Raw genomic sequence first — 8,319 nt, 5'->3', positions numbered from 1 at the left:
GATTAATTAATGCTAAGATAAGGTAGATTGTCTGCATTGGAAATGTATAAAAACTAAGAGCTCTGGCTGCACAATTGCCAAGGATTTGATATTTCAAATGATTTATCTTCAGTAAAGTTAACAGGTTTCTCGCTCTGTCTCTCATATATCTATAGCTTAATGTTTAGCATGCACTTCCTGTAAATATTAACTTTATTTTTTTATGTCATGATTTTTCAATCATGCCTATATTTCTATCGCAACTATCTGTCAACAATAGATGTCATTGCCTTTTTAATAATTATCAATCAGTCTCTTTGAATGTTTTTACAGCTTTTTAAAAATATTACCTTCTGATTGGCGTATTCTGCCATGTAACCAAATCCCTCCTTGGTCCTCTTACGGTGTGTCTCCCAAATCTGTTCAAAACTATCCCTGTTGGCCAACTGAGAACACCAACTGTCAAATTAGTAAGCCACCTCTATATATCTATAATGTATTAAAATCCTTGAGTTGGTACTGCTGTCATGCCCCCAATCTGTTGAAATCAGTGGGTAATGTTATTTGGTGTCAGCCTTGGCTCAGAGATTGCACTCTCTCCTCTGAGTCAGTGGGTTGTGGGTTCAAGTCCCACTCCAGAGACTTGGGCACATAACCTAGGCTGATATTTCAGTGCAGAACTGAGGGGGTACTACACTGTTGGAGGTGCTGTCTTTCAAATGAGGCTTTAAACCCTATCTGGCCACTCAAGTGAATGTAAAAGATCCCATACCACTATTCAAAGAAGAGCTGGGGAATTCTCCCTGGTGTTCTGGCCAATAATTATCCCTCAACCAACATCACTAAATCAGATTATCTCTCATTGCTGTTTGTGGAACCTTACTGAGCACAAATTGGCTGCTGTATTTCCCTACATTACAAGTGTGACTACACTTCAAGAGTACTTAATTGGCTTTGGGATGTCCTGAGGTGAAAGGGACTATATAAATGCAAGTTCTTTCTAAAGGGGAGGTGCACTGTGGCTGCAGGAAGTGGTGTGAGAAGTGATTCCTGGGCTGGAAAATATTGAGGAATGGCTACGCCTTCACGAGAGCGTGCACAAAGGTTCTCAGACGGTGCACTGGAGGCCTTGGTGGAAGAGGTGGACAGACGGAGGGCTATCCAATATCTATGGGGGGCAGGATGCCCTCCAGACACATCCTCAAGAGGCAGTGGGAGGCTGTGGCGGACGAGGTCAATGCCAAGAGCATCGCTCCATGGACATAGATACTGTGCAGGAAGAAGTTCAATGATTTGACACGAGTGGTCAAGGTGAGTGCGTTCAACTGTCACATGGTATATCCTGCCAACTGCACCACTAGCCTCATCCACTGCTCCACGCACGACACCCCCATCACCCACCTACCAGCATACTCTTTTAATCAGTATGCAATCCTGTGAATCAGATGCTGCATCTCACCCTCACACAGTACCATTTTTGCAAGCCTCACACCCACAACTCAAAGGTCACACACACTGGCAGCTATTCAACCATGATAGCCACATCGCCCAAACATCTTGCAGGACAATCACTGACACACTTCCCTCTTTCTTGCAGGAGAAGATGGCGCGTAACACTAGGCAGCAGGAAAGACCTGGGGGAGGACAGGGGGAGGACATGAGGACCCCCATGGAGGACACCATGCTGGAGATCATTGGGTGGTCTGTTGGTGTGGCCATGGCCACTGGCGGTGCTGGAGGTATCAATGATGAGGGTCTCTGCATACCTAATCCTCCTTCTCGCTTCCCACTTCTCCCTCATCCCACAATCTTTCCTGACTCACGTGCTGTAGATGGTGTGAGCATGCACGACTTACTTTCTCCTCTCCCCCCACCACAACTCAACCCGTGTCCCTTTGTCATTTCAGATACCCAAGACCTGGAACCGACACCGTCAGAGGAGGCAGAGGAAGAAGACAGTGATGATGCAGACACACCGTCACTCGATCTCACACGCGCAGCCACCAGCTCAGAGACTGACATTGCGCGTACCTTAGAGGTTAGGATAGAGGAGGGATCTGCACATGGTGAGACACCGGGCACAAGTGCACAGGAGCTGGGAGAGGGGGAACGGATACTGCAGGTGCCAGCTCGCTGGAGGGTGAGGTCGCTCACTAGTTCTGCTGCGAAGGAGTCAGATGATGACTTCGATGGGCCAGGCTACAGAAGACTGCTGATGGGCGTACACCACCAAATGCTTGGTGCACTGGAAAGCCTGCCAAAAAGCCTGCGCACGACGTCAAGGGGCATGGAGGAGTCCAGCTCCAACTTGGCACAGGGCTTTGCGCAGAGCTTAGAGCCCATCCTTTCCCACGGATGGTCACTTCCATCAGCAGACCTATGGGACCCACCATGATGCAGCATCTGATGACCGATGGCTCAGCTTCCATTGCAGCACAAACAGCTGCCGTCCAAGGTCTACATGCTGCATTTGGAGCTCAGACTGCTGCTTTGGAAGCTCAGACTGCTTTGGAAGCTCAGACTACTGTGTTACAGGCTCAGACCGCTGCTACTGTGGCTCTGGGTACCACTATGGCACGGGGCTTCCAGGGCGCCGCAGCACTCCAGCAATCTGTTCTCCAGCAGGTCACCACGAGTGCTGAGGCACTGCCCTGGGAGAGTAGCAGTGGTGCCATGGGAGACGAACTGCTGTCCTCTCTCAGGATGACAGCATTCCTGCTCCTGCCTCTGCCACTCCACCAGTGCCCTTGTCGTTACCTGTCAGCCAGCCAGGCCAGACTGCTGCAGCCCAGCCCGAGATGGTGCAGTCTGAAGACGGGCTCTCCTGGCCTAGAGCTGCTCGAGGCCATCCTCCAAGGCCATCTGCATTCTCCTCCGTTGAAGATCAGCAGCCTTCCACCACCCATGCTCCAGCCACTGGGGATGCAATTCGTAGGAGCACTAGGCTGGGTAAAGGCACACGAATGACAGGCACTAGGGGAATGCACAAGGGTGAATAATCTCATTTTTTTTGCTTTATTGAATATGTTAATTGATAAATTTGGATTTGGATTTGCATTTGGTGTTGGCTTTCATTTCTGCGATGAGCTGAGGAAGGAAGCAATGTGTAGTCATAAGGAGGATGATTTGATCGTCATGTGGGAGCGGAAAGGTAAGGAGTGTGGGACTGTTGGTGAATGGGGAGGTGTCCTTGAGGTTACTGGTATCTCTCATTAATAATCTGATCATGCAGAGCCCTGGCTGATAGGGCCTGTCTACCTTGATGCCTCCCTGCCTCCTCCTCCACTTCCTTCTCCATCTCTTCCTCCTCCTCCGCTGCTTCCTCCTCTTCCCCTGCCTCATGCTCAGGTTCTCACCGGATGGGCGGTGGCAAGGGTTTTCAGGTCATAATGGTGAGGTTGTGCAGCATGCAGCAAACAACAACAAATCTTGATACCTGCTGAGCTGAGTACTGCAGGACTCCTCTAGGGTGGTCCAGGCAGTGGAAGCGTTGCTTGAGGACACCTATAGTGTGCTCGATTATGCTCTGTGTGGCAACATGGCTCTCATTGTACGCCTGCTCTGCACGTGTGCATGCGTTGCAGACTAAAGTCATGAGTCACTTCATGAGGGAATAACCCTTGTCGCCCTGTAGCCAGCCTTTGCTTTGCCTTGCTGCTGAAATATAGGTGGCACGTTGGACTGCCGCAGAATGAAGGAGTCATAGCTGCTGCCAGGATAGCGGGCTGGAGCGGGGAGTTCGTAAATGGCGCTGGCTGCTTCAAATCAGCGTTGCACGTTGATTTATGTCATGATCTCCCTAATCTACATGATTCCGGCGTTCATTAAGTGCACGTGCGCAACAACCTTTACCAAGACAACGTCCTGGGCACGTCACACGCATCTCGGATGCCATTTTCGGTGCTTAGGAGTCCGGGTAGCGCCTACACAACGGGCGCTACATGGCCCAATTTAGCCCCCCATATCCTTGGACCCCATGAAGCACACCGTAGGAGAATAAAATAGTTAAAAGGTCTTGCATATAGCATACCTCTGGTAAGTGTCATTCTTACTTCCTGTAACACTTTTTCTGTATTGATTTTTCTATCACTCTATTTCCATCCTATGGATTTTCACCACCATTTTCTGACACACTAATAGTTTTCCATTTATTTTATTCAACTCTGATTGAGTCCTCCTTGTTGGTCACCAAGGTAGGTGGCCTACTTATGTTGAGCCCTCTCTATGGGGGTGATTTTAAACCCCAAGAACGGGTGGGTTGTGGGCGGGTGGGAGTTGAAAATAGTTGTTTTTTGGGCCGTGACTGCAACCCGGCTTTATTTCCGAGTTTAACGTCGGCGCGTAAAAGTACAGGCTTCCCACTGGGACTGCAAAGTCCGAAAATTTTGCAGTTGCGACCCAAAAAAACAATTATTTTTAACTCCCACCAGCCCCAAACCCACCCATTCTTGGGGTTTAAAATCACCCCCTAAGTGTCTGTTTCCAGTCTAAGTGGTGCTGTGCCTGAGGCTTTTATATCTCCAAGTGAGTTTTTATGTGTCCATTTTAATTTTTTTAAATGTTAACGTGGACTGTTCCTGCTGCTGCTCCCTGCGTCTTCCCATCACCATCAATCCAATCCCACCTTTCCAGCCACCATGATTCTTGCCACCGCATGCCCTGGAGGCCATATCCCATCCCCTTTTCCTGCTCCCTTCTCTTTACTGGTTTCCTGGTGGAAAGGAGGAGAGGATCCTGTGGGGGAGGATTAGGAAGTAAGGGATAGATACAGGGAAGGCAACAGGGGGAAAGCAGGAGGGACGAAGAGTGGGATAAACATCATCTTTGTGACCACCCAGATATGTTCGTTAAGCTTTTAAAACTTAACATTGCAAAGGTTACTATCACAAGCCCCTTATTTTTGGACAATGGGTGATCAGATTGCCACAGTAAACTGTAAACAAAAGCCTTGCACCACTTTAAATTGCTGTCATCATTGAATTGTTATGGAGGTTTTGGTTTAGTAGTCTAGAATCTGCTATTTTAGTGGTTGACAAATTATGATTATATGAGCCAAACAACCTAAAGAAAAGGCTGTTTTGAAGCTCTGGAATCAGTTTTGTTTCATTTTAAAAATGTTGTTAAAATAATTCAGTTTCCATGTTACAAATCATTAATTAATCCCATCAAATCTCTCTTTTTCTAATTGATTCTAAATTTACTTCTGTTGCAGTTGGAACATCATAAAAATGTATTTGAAAAAATCATTCATCTTCATCTTATTGAATGAACCTGGACATCTGTAATGCTGTTTATCCAGAGAAACAGCACCTGAACTCCAATTACCAAAGATCCAATCATGTGTTATAAGTGCTTGCTTTCTTATTTTCCCTGTTCATTAGTTATCTAGATCCATTGAATTCTTTGTAGTTTTTTATATTATTTCATTAAATATTTTTCAACGGAAACTAGATTTAATAACATGTTTTATATATGAGCTGAACTTGTAATAGAACACCTGTCTTTGACCTTCATCTATTCTTTTTATTCGTTCATGGGATGTGGGCGTCGCTGGCGAGGCCAGCATTTATTGCCCATCCCTAATTGCCCTTGAGAAGGTGGTGGTGAGCCGCCTTCTTGAACCGCTGCAATCCCGTGTGGTGAAGGTTCTCCCACAGTGCTATTAGGAAGGGAGTTCCAGGATTTTGACCCAGCGACGATGAAGGAACAGCGATATATTTCCAAGTCGGGATGGTGTATGACTTGGAGGGGAACGTGCAGGTGGTGTTGTTCCCATGTACCTGCTGCTCTTGTCCTTCTAGGTGGTAGAGGTGGCGGGTTTGGGAGGTGCTGTCGAAGAAGCCTTGGCGAGTTGCTGCAGTGCATCCTGTGGATGGTACACACTACAGCCACTGTGCGCCGGTGGTGAAGGGAGTGAATGTTTAGGGTGGTGGATGGGGTGCCAATCAAGCGGGCTGCTTTGTCCTGTATGGTGTCGAGCTTTTTGAGTGTTGTTGGAGCTGCACTCATCCAGGCAAGTGGAGAGTATTCCATCACACTCCTGACTTGTGCCTTGTAAATGGTGGAAAGGCTTTGGGGAGTCAGGAGGTGAGTCATTCGCCACAGAATACCCAGCCTCTGACCAGCTCTTGTAGCCACAGTATTTATATGGCTGGTCCAGTTAAGTTTCTGGTCAATGGTGACCCCCAGGATGTTGATGGTGGGGGAATTTGACGATGGTAATGCCGTTGAATGTCAAGGGGAGGTGGTTAGACTCTCTCTTATTGGAGATGTTAATATACTTGTAAATTTTTTTGGGTCCTGCAATTTATCTTTCCACTTTGTATATTTTCTATTATTTTTGTGTGATCCTGAGTTGCCTTTGTGTCCATTAAAAAATGGACACAAAGGCAACTCAGAATATGCCAGTTATTCAGATCAGAATATGCCAGTTATTCAGATCAGTTTCGCAAAGAAGGACAATGGAACAATTCTAGTCATATAATGAATGGGGCTAAGCAGTCCACAGCATATGATAGTAAAGAATGTGTTACATAGAAACTGGAAGGATTAAATATGCATAAAGTTCCTGAGCCAAATGGGATGCATCCTAGAGTCAATGAATTAAAAGAAGAAATTTGCAATGTTCAATTGATCATTTTCTGAGCTTCACATGAAGACTCGCAAACGTATTTCCAATATTCAAAAAAGGAGTAAGGCACAAACATGGTAATTACAGGCTATTTGGTCTCACATTCATAGTGGGAAAAATGCTTGAGGGCACTGTCCAACCTTCAGCCCTAGGGCCAAATGCAACTCCTAAATTCTGACAATCGAGCCTTTTTAGCCCAGGTAACTCTGTGCTATTTATGCTTAGATTTTTTATCTGCTTATTTGTCATGTTTGCATTTTGTGGATCTGGAGGTTTGTAAAGGGCTGTTTTAACAGTGTTGTCTCATTGGTGGATAAAGATCTATTAGTATCGGCAGTTTGAGGTGCATACAAATTAATGGTAACTTGAATTTAAACTTTATGGGGGCAAAATTGGATAAGGGTCCGTTCTGAGCGATGGTAGCCCTCACTGCTGAGAGGCTGTACGGAGAATGAGGAAGTAGAAAATGGGGCATGGACAGCGCACGTCATCAGCTGCCTGCAATACTTAAAGGTGCAGGCACATTTCTAATGGCAGATACACAGCCAAGGAGAAGGGAGAATGGCATCATGAGTAGCTGCACCACCAAGACAGTGGGTACCAAGATTCTCGGATGATGTTCTGGAGGCCCTGGTGGAAGGGGTGGACCAGAGGAGGGCAGCCATGTACCCGCAGGGTGGCCGGAGACCGTCTATACTACAGCTGTGTAAGCATTGGCAGGCTGTGGCACAGGAGGTGAATGTGAGGAGCATTGCAACATGCACGTGGGTGCAGTGCTGCAAGAAATTTAATGATTTGACACGAGTGGTCAAGGTGAGTGAATGCAAGTGGCACAACCTACCAACTGCACTAATACTCCACGCACGACACCTCCCGTCACCCACCCACCCACCAACAAACACTGCCCATCCATGCGCAATGCTGCATCTCAGACGCACGTAATACCACACTTGCAGGCCACATAACCACCACTCAAGTTACACAAACTGGCAGCTATTCGATCATGACAGGCACATCACCCACACACCTTGCAGGACACTCAATGACACACTGTCCTCTGTCTTGCAGGAGAAGGTGGCATATAACACCCGCCAGCAGGAGGGACCTGAGGCTGGACGGGCACGTCTACCTGTCCTCACCCCCCCCAGAGGAGACGGTGCTCAGGATCATTGGGAGGGCCGTCACTGCAGCCGTTACAACGTGCCGCGCTGGAGGTCCCGGTCAGGACGGTCTCTGCATATCTAATGATCCTTCTCCTTTTCCACATCTCCCTCCTCCCATAATCTTTTCTGATTCACGTGCTGCACATGCTGTCAGCACACACCTCTTACTTGCTCCTCTCCCCATTCCACAACTCAACCTGTTTCCCTCTGTCATTGCAGATACCCAATCACACGTGGTGGCACCTGAGGAGGAGGAGGAGGAGGGGGAGGAGGAAGACACTGAAGCCACGCCGTCACTCGATCTGACACTTGCTTCCACCAGCTCAGAGACTGACACTGCGCGTCCTTTAGAGGTTAGGTTAGAGGAGGGATCTGCACGTGGTGAGACACCGAGCACAAGTGCGCAGGAGCTGGGGCGGAGGGAACGGATACCACAGTAGCCGGAGGGCGAGGTCGCTCACTAGTTCTGCAGCAGAGGAGTCAGATGAGGACTTCGATGGGCCAGGCAACAGAAGACGGCTGATGGATGTACACCAACAAATGCTT

The sequence above is a fragment of the Heptranchias perlo genome, chromosome 7 (genome assembly GCF_035084215.1).
Source record: "Heptranchias perlo isolate sHepPer1 chromosome 7, sHepPer1.hap1, whole genome shotgun sequence".
NCBI lineage: Eukaryota > Metazoa > Chordata > Chondrichthyes > Hexanchiformes > Hexanchidae > Heptranchias > Heptranchias perlo.
The sequence above is the reverse complement of the archived record's forward strand: the minus strand, read 5'-3'. Positions refer to the sequence as shown.